The following is an 11270-nucleotide window of genomic DNA, read 5'->3' on the forward strand; positions in this document are numbered from 1 at the left end:
TCTGTGACATGGATCCCTAATGTTCTCTCAGGTATGTAAGTACATTAAATATGAATGCAAATCTGTCTACCTATGAGTTATATATATAACAGCCTCCTTAGTCTAATGGTTCTCTAACCATAGCTCACAATCAGGAGATCCGGGTCTGATACCCAATGGGGACATCATCAAAATCACTTTGAGGCTGTCAAGGTCCTTTGTATGGATAGGAAATTGCAGGCTTGAATCATCCAATTGTCTGAAGAAGTCAGATGATTCTGTGCTTCGGAAGGCACGTCAAGCAGCTATTCCCGGGCTATTTAGCCCAAACACCGTCACTAATCTGCAGTCGAGCAGCATATAGTATGCTTCATACCCCCTCCGGTTGATTGAAGGGATGCCCATGCCCAGCAGTGGGACATAATAAATAGGCTATTTATGTTTGTTTCTTATTAGAATAATTATCTAAGCATTATACTTGTTTTAGATGGTGATGAATAAAGAAAGAAGAACCCAGGAGTATAAAAAAATACTTACATACATACCTACCATTGTGGTGCTGTACATACATACATAGTCACACCACCATACCAGGATGGACTGAGCCGTGCACTACCAAGAAGACCAACTGCAGCCTCTTGTGATGGTCATAATGACCAGAGTGGTGACAGATAAGCAACCCATCACAAATATAAATATTTCTTTTTTCTGTGCAATTTTTGATGTTATAAATAAAATACAATCAAAAAGTATTTGTAACAAGTATGTTTTATTACTAGTTTAGTAGGGAACAGAAATAAAATAAATAAACAAATTTATTTTGTCTTTCTTCTACATCTGTGAGGTTTATTTGGGAACATTCACCAGTTTTTTCAGTTAAGGCCCTTGTTATCCTCCCATTGTTATGTAATCTGCTCGTTGTCACTCTCAACTCCCAAATCTGAAGAGAAAACAAATATTATAAATGCTGTATACACTTCCATCTCTCTAAACTTTAATAAATCAAGACAACATGCAGTCAGTTTTTTAAGACAGTTACCTACATACATACATAAACAGCCTATATACATCCCACTGCTGGGCACAGGCCTCCCCTCAATCAACCAGAGGGGGTATGGAGCATACTCCACCATGCTGCTCCAAAAAAGAAAAACACCGTAAAAACACCTCCACCAACCCGTATTGGAGTCCGTTACCTAGCCCATTATAATACTGAAGAAGATCCCTTCCTTAGTTACTATTCTTCTTCTATCATGTGAGTTATAAGATGGATTACCAACCTCATCAACCCTGGTGTCTGGGTTATTATTGAGCCGCCAAGGGCCCCTGACATGACTCATGTAACAACTACATACTTACACTAGTAAGTAGTAACCAAGACCAACAGCTTAACATGCCTTCTGAAGCACTGATCATCTTACATTTGGACAATCAGGTGTTCAGCCTGTAATGTCCTAGCAAAACAAGGAATACAAAGTGATTTCTGTGATTTTTCTCCATCAAGATTCGAACCCGGGACCTCTGGATTGTGAGCACAACGTTCAACTACTGGACCACGGAGGCCGTTATGTGTTTAGTTACTATGACTGGCATGATAAACGGTTTCATACATAAGAGGCAAATTCACAAAGAGAGAGTATTGACTCCCTTACTAATTACTTAAGTACCTATATAGTCATTTCATTAGATAAGTAAGCCTTTAGTCCGAGACACCCAAATAGTCACAGCAGCAGGTTGATGAGGTTGGTCATTGATCTTACAAACCACATTAGAGAAAAAAACAGGATTAGCCGTTCCTCATATCTGGCCGTCCTAGGCCTGAGCCTAATCAGCCGTAAAGGAAATCCACTTAAAACGAGCAACACTCACTTAAATATATATTTTTAACTAGGAATATGCTTACATGTTGCCATTGCTCCAAGATGCATCAAAATTCTTCCATACTATTGTTTTATAAACATTAAAAGAGTTCATCCTCTTATTGATTTTCTTTATAATTATGTCATCCAACTTAAGGTTTCTGTCAAGTATTGCCTGAAAATTAGTAAAAAATCTGATTAATACAAGTAACTCAGATTAATATGATGTCTACAAGTTCTTCTATGACATATTTTTTCGATCACTCACCTCTTCATCACTAAATTTGTAGTGCAACTGCTCAGGAGGAAATCTAATACAATCACTCCTGTCTTCAAAACTTCGTGCTCACCTCATGGTGGACTTTCTCTACTTGGTAATTTAAGGCTATTTACGTGTACGAATGAGTCCATATTAAAAGAGCTCAAGATCACGACGCGGCTCTCCTCAATATGCCGGAATCGTGCCCTAAGCTTCTTCGGACATATTATGCGGTCTCCGAAGCACAGTCTGGAGAAGCAGATCATCGTTGGGCAAATGGATAGCAAACGTGCGCGAGGAAGGGCGCCTACGAGGTGGTCTGACATCGTGAAGAAGACGGTGGACGGCAGCATACAGAGGGCGGTGCACGCAGCATATAGCCGTACCAAGTGGAAAACCATAACCTGTGGTCGCGATCCTCAGCAGTGTGGGAACGACAAAGAAGAAGATAGGAGTCTTGTTGGTTGAGGACTGTTAATATGCATTCACAGCGAGTTCCGTCGTTCTGATACAACACAACTTCCACTTTTACTAGTTCCGCCTTGGTCTTCCTCTTCATCGACGTCCTTTTATTTAGTCATTTTTGTGTTTTATTAAGTATTTTTGATTTGAAAACCTAACGATACCTAATCTCTACACGTTTTTTTTTTAAGTATGATCTTGACGTTGTGTTTTTATGGTTTAGAATAATGCCAGATGTATGTTTTAAAATTCATAGAAAAATGTTTTATTGCATTTATTTATTGTATTTGCTGCCAAAACACACATAAATTATGATTTTGTATTCCTTCGTACGAAATTATAAGAAAAACATGTATTTTTTTTGTTCGAATGACGATTTCATTCACTCACTTCCATTCATTCTTCTTTACCAATTCTTTACGAAAAAAACGGCACCAGCTGGTTGACCATAGACCTCGTAGCGTTCTATTAAATTTAAGCGTGTCAAAAATCTTGTTAAAATATTTTAAATTTAGACGACCGGAAAGCCAGAATTGCACTTTTTGCTAAACTAAAATAAAATTAGGTTTTATAAGATAAATTTAGATTTAAGTTGGTGTTTGCAGGAATCGGCACCATTATATATAGCTGCAAACCCATTGACTCACTGACTCACTGACATAATTGTTCTCCCAGAAGGAGCGTCGGCGGGTAAAAATAATGTATGAGAAAAGTGATCAAAACCTCCCGGTGAGTATGGGAAAACTTCCAGATCTTGGAAAACTGCTCCGCATCAGGGAGACACCCTACGGCCTGGCGCAACTATCGCACCTGGAATGATTCTTTTTTCACAAAACCTATTTAAATCTTGGGTCAAATTCAATCGTTGGTGAAAAAAAATCAAAATGGCGGAAAAACAAGATGGCCGCCATACAAAATTTCGGTTTTCCAGAAAATGTCTCGGGGGTAAAAATGATGTATAGGAATGTGATCGGAACGTCATGTCAAGTATGAAAATACGTCTGGGTTTTCGATAGCTGCTCCGCATCAGGGAGACACCCTACGGCCTGGCAAAACTATCGCACCTGGAACATTTTTTTTTCCACCAAACCTATTAAAATCTTAGTCAAATTTTATTGCCGGTAAAAAAAAAAACAAAATGGCCGAAAAACAAGATGGCCGCCATACGAAATTTTGTTTTTCCAGAAAATGTCTCGGTTATAAAAATGATGTATAGGGGTGTGATCGAAACGTCATCTTGGAAAACTGCTCCGCATCAGGGAGACACCCTACGGCCTGGCAAAACTATAGCACCTAGAACTTTTTTGATTTTACCAGACCTATTTAAACAAGATGAAGCCGCCATACAAAGCTTCGAACTAATACAGGACACGCGAGCAGCTTGCTGCGAGCGAACCACGCGACATCTAGTTTACCTTATATACACATTACGATGTTAATCTTATATTATTGGGCATTCCACCCACCTAAGTGAGCGCAGCGAACGGTCGTGAGCAGAGCGAACGATAGGTGGGACAGAATATCCAATAATATACTACTAGTGCACGTCCGCTCGACACGACGACTCTGTAGTGACTCGCTCGACTTCACTCAGCTCTGGCCGTACGCCACCTGCCGTCGGAACGTTGCAACTTCATGACGAAAGTGATGTAACTTCATTTTATTTTCCGATTTGATCTATTTCTCTTCTTAATTCATAACTAACGCCGACAAATTTAATTAAACCTAACAGTACCTCAACTTGAAAACTGTTATTACGGTGAGTCGTTTTCATATTGGAACCTTATTGTTATTGTCTTCATTGCTATGTGAATTTTCGTTTCTAATAATGAGGAAATTGATTTAAAATTAACTTTGAAATTACTATTTCCCTTTCTTTAAAAAGAAAATTGACGAGACATATTGTGTCAATCGGTGTCAATCATACCGCGTTTTCCAATCTGTTTTCATCATTGTTAAATCTTTGTTTTTTGGTCTAAAAATATTTCGAATTGGTGTAGATACGCTTAACCTGCGTGGTTCAAGTTGTATTTTCTCACTCCAAACAGGAGGAGGTTAGTCATGACATGATAATTAAGTCTCGTTAAATAACGTGTTTTGTAATCTACTGTCGTTCATCGAATCTTTTTAAACCGATTGAAAGAAAGTCATGTGAATACAATAACACAGTGAATTCTTTTGTTTCATGTCATAACTTGACACGTGGTTCGGCAACTGGTGTATTGCAAGCGGCTATGCAAGTGGCGCGGGCTGAGCTGCGTAAAGTGACGACATCGTGGCAGCGCGTTGTATACCAGCCGGACTTGCTGCACTGGCGCTGTTGAAGACCTAAACCATGTCACAAGAGCAGTGGTTGATCTTTTATCGGAAATTCTTATAAGTCCTGGTGAGTCGTATCTGTTTTACCTGATTTGAAAAATGGGAAGTTGTAATAGGATACAAACGAATATAGTGCAGAAAGTTCTCTTTTGTAAACTTTAGTTAAATTGGTAATCGTAATGAAGTGAAGTAAACATTGCGAAGTAAAATGATTTGGATTATGATTAAATGAAATAGGCTTAGAAAATGCCCGAAACAAAGTAAATCATTAGTGAGAAAATTGGAGCAAAACATTCTAAATGATGATCATACCGAAGCAGTACCTAATTGTGTAAGTTCGGTAATATTTCCTCAAGGTGTTGGTGGCTACATTGTGACTTTATGACTTGTGTGTGTGAGATACCAGGGTGCTCTGTCGTATTGTGTTCGTGGACCATGGTGGCCATCCCGGGAGGGGATGTTGTGACTCATGACTGTTTTGTAGCGTAACCGCAGTTTGGGGAGGAATATTACAGTCTGTTGTCATTGCAGTAGATGTGTTATAATGTTGATTAATTTGATTGAGTAACGAAAGCTATGATTGACCTGTTTCGGAGCATCTCTGATAGGAAGCTGCGCACTTGAAGTGTTCGGGGCTGCAGCCACTTTTGTGCTGCTTGTCTTAGAAACTACAGGTATGCGGTCGAGGCCCGGATTTCATGTTAACTTTGTATTTGGTCATGACATTGTACCTGAATCTGTCTATGTTGAACTCCGGTAGAATTAGGCAAACTACACGAATTAGAAATTAGTGATGTAGAAGAAATTGTGTAACCCATTGACCTGTTTCGGAGCAACTCTGATAGGAAGCTGCGCACTTGTAGTGTTCGGGGCTGCAGCCACTTTTGTGCTGCTCGTCTCAGAAACTACAGGTATGCGGTCGAGGCCCGGATGTCATGTTGACTTTGTATTTGGTCATGACATTGTACCTGATTCTAAGTCAAGTTGACCTCCCGTAGAATCAGTCAAACGAATTAGAAATTAGTGATGTAGAAGAAATTGTGTAACCCATTGACCACTATTCTACCAACTAAAATGTAAAGTTTGTGTGCTAGCTGTGTTGAGATATCGTCACTTGGTGTAAGTGGTATGAGTTGCTGTCGCTCGATTTAGGTGGCAGCAACGACTGTGTTGAGATATCGTCACTTGGTGTAACTGGCATGAGTTGCTACCGCTCGATTTAGGTGGTAGTGATGCCTGGTTGTGAGATATCGTTACTCTGCTGATTTTAGTGTAAAGAGTAATTTAATTTTCAAGTTTGGTTGTGTGTGTATGTGAATACTGGTCAATGGTCCGTGTATTGTTAGTTGATGATTTATCATGATGTAATGTGAGCTCATGTAGAGTCACAAGTAGAGCTCATGTAGAGTCACAAGTAGAGTCACAAGTAGAGCTCATGTTGAGTCACAAGTAGAGCTCATGTAGAGTCACAAGTAGAGCTCATGTTGAGTCACAAATAGAGCTCGGGCAGAGTCCTTTATAGTCTCATGTTAGGTCAGGAATGACCGAGCGAACTTTGATACTGTGCTGTAGTATATTGTTTGAGATTAACACACGAAGACGTGTGTCGCGCAGGATGGCCGTATCGGAGTTAGCTATGAATTAAGAAGAGAAATTGATCAAATCAGACACTATGATGAAGTGGCAACACTTCCGTCATGAAGTTGCAACGCTCCGACGAGAGGTGGCGTACGACCAGAGCGGGGTGAAGTCGGGAGTCACTACAGAGTCGTCGTGTTGAGCGGACGTGCACTGCCGTTCTAGTCGGGTAGTCTACCGCTAACCATCGTCATGAGCGGACGTGTCGAATAATTACGATCGGAAAGTGGAGTGCTATAGTCGCTCACCTATAACTTGTAGGGACGTCAAGAAATGTGATCGGAAAAGAGCACCTAACAAGTACGTACACATGTCGCGATGATTCGGTCCGAATATAGGAACCATGGGTGGTGGAGGGCCCCTTCGCGCTAACGTTCTTAGGCGCGCTAGATTTCGAGAAACTGTGTAACCGTTACAAATACCGTGATTTTGCCGTGGGTGTGAACCTTATGCTGTGACTTTATCTAATCGTAATACAAAAACTATGTGGAAGTAAATAAAATGATTGTGATACTAATGATGGCCATTATTGTCTTCTAACGCCGACCCTTTCTGACACCACTGCTACGACGTATATATTTAGAAGATATTTCCGTCATACATGATTTCTATGTAACATTAACCATTAAGGCTGCACACGCGACGGAAGCTTAAAAAATGCAGTAACTTCTCCCGTTTTCCCAAAATTTCCCTTCACTTCTTTGCGCCTATTAATTGTAGCGTAATGAAAAGTATACTTTAACCTGCCCAGTAGTATGAAGAATAATTGTACCAAGTTTCGTCAAAATCCGTCTAGTAGTTTTTGTTTCTATAAGGAACATACAGAAAGACAGACAGACAGACAAAAAATAACTTCTCTTTAGATTTATTCTATTTAGGATATATTGATATATCCATACCGACTTCGGCTTACGTCGGACGTCCGTCACTCCCGCGACATAAAGAAAATATAATAAAAAAACCATTAAAACTGTGTCGAAGATGTCTCGGCAATATACTTTGAGGTGGAACAACCACCAGCCGAACTTCATCTCGATGTTCACAACGCTGCTGAACACGCAAACATTAGTTGATGTCACCCTCGCGGCCGAGCGGAAACATCTACAGGCCCACAAAGTAGTATTGTCTGCATGCAGCACTTATTTTCAGGCACTGTTTATGTACAACCCGTCTCGGCATCCGATCGTGATCCTGAAAGATGTCACTTTCGCAGATCTGCGAACAATGGCCGATTTTATGTATTACGGCGAAGTTAATGTCACAAAGGAACAGCTCCCACAGGTGCTGGATACAGCGAAAACTCTAAAGATAAAGGGTCTGACGGAGATGCCGGACTCGACACTGCTAACGCGGTCACAGGGCACGTCCGCTGACTTCCCTACCGACTCCGTTATCTCGCAGCGACACGCTGCCTCGCCAAGCATTTTGCCGAGGCGGAAACGGGGGCGAAGGAGGAGTTCGGCAGGCTCGGGGCAGATGGTGGAGGAAGAGGGCCGCGAGGAGTCCGGCCCATCGGTGAATGTGGTGCGCGGCGACGCGATCACGTTGAGCTCGGTGCCGCAGCGGCGCAGCCGGGAGTATCACGACGACAGGGCCGTCGACGGTTCCCAACAAACATCCGAAGCACAAAATACTTGGAACAATTGGGAATGGGGGGTAACACAGGAATGGCTCAAGGAGGACAGTGGAGTATGATGGATCATACGTACCCGCGGTACTCGAATGCGTGCTTGGGTAGCACCGGTCTGCAGGGCGAGGCGATGTACATTTATTTATTTATTTTTTACAGTTTATTTGTTTTTTTTATATGAACAACATGAGCCAGTACATGAACGCGGGGCTGAGCGAGTACGGGCAGGCGCTCGGCGTTGGTGGCGTGGGCGGAGTGGGCGGCGTGGCAGGCCCCTCGCCAGGACCCAGCTGCGTGGCGGACGCTGCCGCCGCACCCGAGCAGCCGCCGCAGCAGCAGAAGCGCCGCCGCGCCACCAACCCACGGTCCGAGGAAAACTTCTAGCGCTCTCTCGAGGCCGTGCGCTTCGGCGGCATAGGCTTTTGCAAGGCCGCGCGCCTTTTCGGCGTCAACAACCACACTCTATGGCTCGAATACAAAAAGAAGGGCTACCCCAACAACCGGCCGAGCATCAAGAGCCGCATCAAACGAGAGCGCACGACGCCGCCGCCGCCGAGGGACCTCGTCAAGGATGACGTACCGCAACAGGAGCAGCAGATGGCGCTCATCTGCCCACCGCACCCCGTGCCCGTAAGCTATATTGACTCCCGGCCCGTCGACTTCCCGCTGCAGGGCATGGCCCACAACTCGCCCCTCAACATCCTCAGGTTGGCAATTCCACGGTATAAATATAATAAGAAAACCATTAAAACTGTGTCGAAGATGTCTCAGCAATATAGTTTGAGGTGGAATAACCACCAGCCGAACTTCATCTCGATGTGGACAACGCTGCTGAACACGCAAACATTAGTTGATGTCACCCTCGCGGACGAGGGGAAACATCTCCAGGCCCACAAAGTAGTATTGTCTGCATGCAGCACTTATTTTCAAGCACTGTTACGAAGCATTTCGGACCAGACGAGCCTTGTAGCGACATCTAGTGATTTTTGACGTTTACAACGTAATTTTATGACATCACAGATGGCGCTGCAGGGTTATCGATGGGCCCGAACATTTGAATAATTAATTTTCTATTTTTTCTAAATTATTTATTATAGGTCTGAATACAGATTTCAAAGCTTTTTCATTTTCGGTTTCAATGTTGTAATATGGTGTTATACGTTGTAATATGTTGGCTCGCAGGTTCGCACGATGTAGTTCTCAAGTAAAAGTAACGCTTTTCAAGGCGTATTGTCAGAGCTTCTACACGTGCAGCCTGTGGGCTGACTGTACGCGACGGGCATACGGCGACCTGCGCGTCCAATACAACAACGCGTTCAGGGTCCTGATGGGGCTGCCGCGGCGTTGTAGTGCGTCGGGAATGTTCGCGGTAGCGCATATTGACGGCTTTGCAGCCATTATTAGAAAGCGATGCGCTTCCTTTCTAGCGAGGGCGCGCGACAGCCCTAACGGCATCCTGAGGGCGTTGGTGGACCGGTGGGACTCGCCTTTTCTTAAGGTGTGGATAGGCCGCCATACCGCATAGGACCACTTCGTTTTTATTTATTGATTTTTATTTATTGATTTTTAATTTTTAATTGTTTATTTTGTAATTTGAATTTGACTTTTACTATTTTAATTGTTTGTGGTATATTTTTTTTTTAATGTATGGATTTTTAAATCTGAAATAAACGATATATTATTATTAATGTTTCGCAATTTCTTAACCTTTTTTTTAACAGCTTCTGCTGCATTGACTATTTGGCGTTTTAAACAAGCTTCCATTATGAAAATAAGTTTGTGCTTCTGCTAAATCTTTAGGCAAAATAACCCGATTTACCAAGTAACATCACATTATATATCAGAAAAATGATATGATCAATAAAAAAATACGAAACTGTCAAATTTATTTCTATAACATCCTTCATTTTTCTGACAATCTTTATTGATCACCAAATAACTATATGGTTCACTCCATATTTTAGAACACATTTCACGGAACTCTTTCCAGGACATATCTGTGTTAACGTGTTCATCATAAACGTGTTTCATATTTATTTCATCTTGCTTAAACAGAATAATCAAATTAGCATTGGCTCGTACTAGTTGTTTTGGAACCTTACTGTAAGTTTGATTTAAATAAAACGAATCTATGTTTCGATGCCTACCCATCGCAAAATAATCTCGCATGTTATTCTGATTTTCACACGCTACGACATCAAATATAATTATTGAATTTGGTTTAGCATCCTGGGGGCTGAGAACTTCTTCACTATCCTTATATTTTGAAAATGAGACACTGGGCACCATGTCTAGGACTTTTTCCAAAAATATGTATTTTGGTTGATCTAATGTTTTTGAATACACGTAAACATTTTTAAATTGCAACCCATCCTTATGCAAAAGAAGACCAATAACAAGATTTGTTTTCCCGCAATTAGAAGGTCCGCACACTATACACCTGATTGTATTAGGTAATAGTTTACCATGACGGATATTTTTGTTTTGCGTGTCTAAACAAAAAGTGTCAATTTGCAACGAATCCGGTTGTTTAATAAACTTCATAGTGGCAATGAATGTCACCTAATATAGCTAAAATTATAATGATTAAAAGAGTCATATAATTTTATTATTTTATATTATTTTATATTGGTGCCGATTCCGGAAGGCAAACTTAAATTTAAATTAGCTAAGATTACGGTTTAAATGTCAAAAACTGGATTTGCATTCTGGCGGCACATTTTAGTTGACGCCTAATCTTAAATTTAGGAATGACGTTTCTAAATTACTCAATTTAGGTTTAGGCGACAAAAAGCTATTCTAGCAAACATTTCATTTGACGTTAAACTCTTATTCTAAATTAATTTTATACGGTTTTCTAAACTTGCCGGATAAAATTAAACTTCTTAAAATTAAGTACATGAATCAGTTTTTCGGCGCTTTTTGTGAATTCCGGCCACTGATTTCACCTGCAGATCATTAGGAAGACCTTGCCGCTCTCAAAATAGCTTAAATAGCGATAAAGAACCTTCTAAATATACGAATAGAAGGATCAACGAGAAATATTTGTTTTACGTCGTTTACCGCCCAAGACCAGTAAAAGAAAGAAGACTGCGAGGAGGCCCCATCGAAACAAAAGACTCTT

The 11270-nt window shown here is 41.3% G+C and overlaps 1 long non-coding RNA gene and 1 pseudogene across 2 annotated transcripts; one reads left to right on the forward strand and one right to left on the reverse strand.

The window, feature by feature from the left end:
* Positions 1–729: 729 nt before the first annotated feature.
* Positions 730–3016, reverse strand: LOC126381537 (uncharacterized). 2 transcript variants are annotated; one of them, XR_007568861.1, is made up of 3 exons: positions 2107–3016; positions 1883–2013; positions 730–919 (listed from the first exon to the last, which is right to left on the reverse strand). It is a non-coding gene; the product is annotated as an uncharacterized LOC126381537 (long non-coding RNA). The 2 variants fall into 2 exon arrangements; XR_007568860.1 differs by having other exon boundaries at positions 1883–3016.
* Positions 3017–6800: 3784 nt separating this feature from the next.
* Positions 6801–9765, forward strand: LOC126381536 (protein bric-a-brac 2-like; annotated as a pseudogene).
* Positions 9766–11270: the final 1505 nt, after the last annotated feature.

Source organism: Pectinophora gossypiella, unplaced genomic scaffold (assembly GCF_024362695.1).
Source record: "Pectinophora gossypiella unplaced genomic scaffold, ilPecGoss1.1 Pgos_59, whole genome shotgun sequence".
NCBI classification, from domain to species: domain Eukaryota; kingdom Metazoa; phylum Arthropoda; class Insecta; order Lepidoptera; family Gelechiidae; genus Pectinophora; species Pectinophora gossypiella.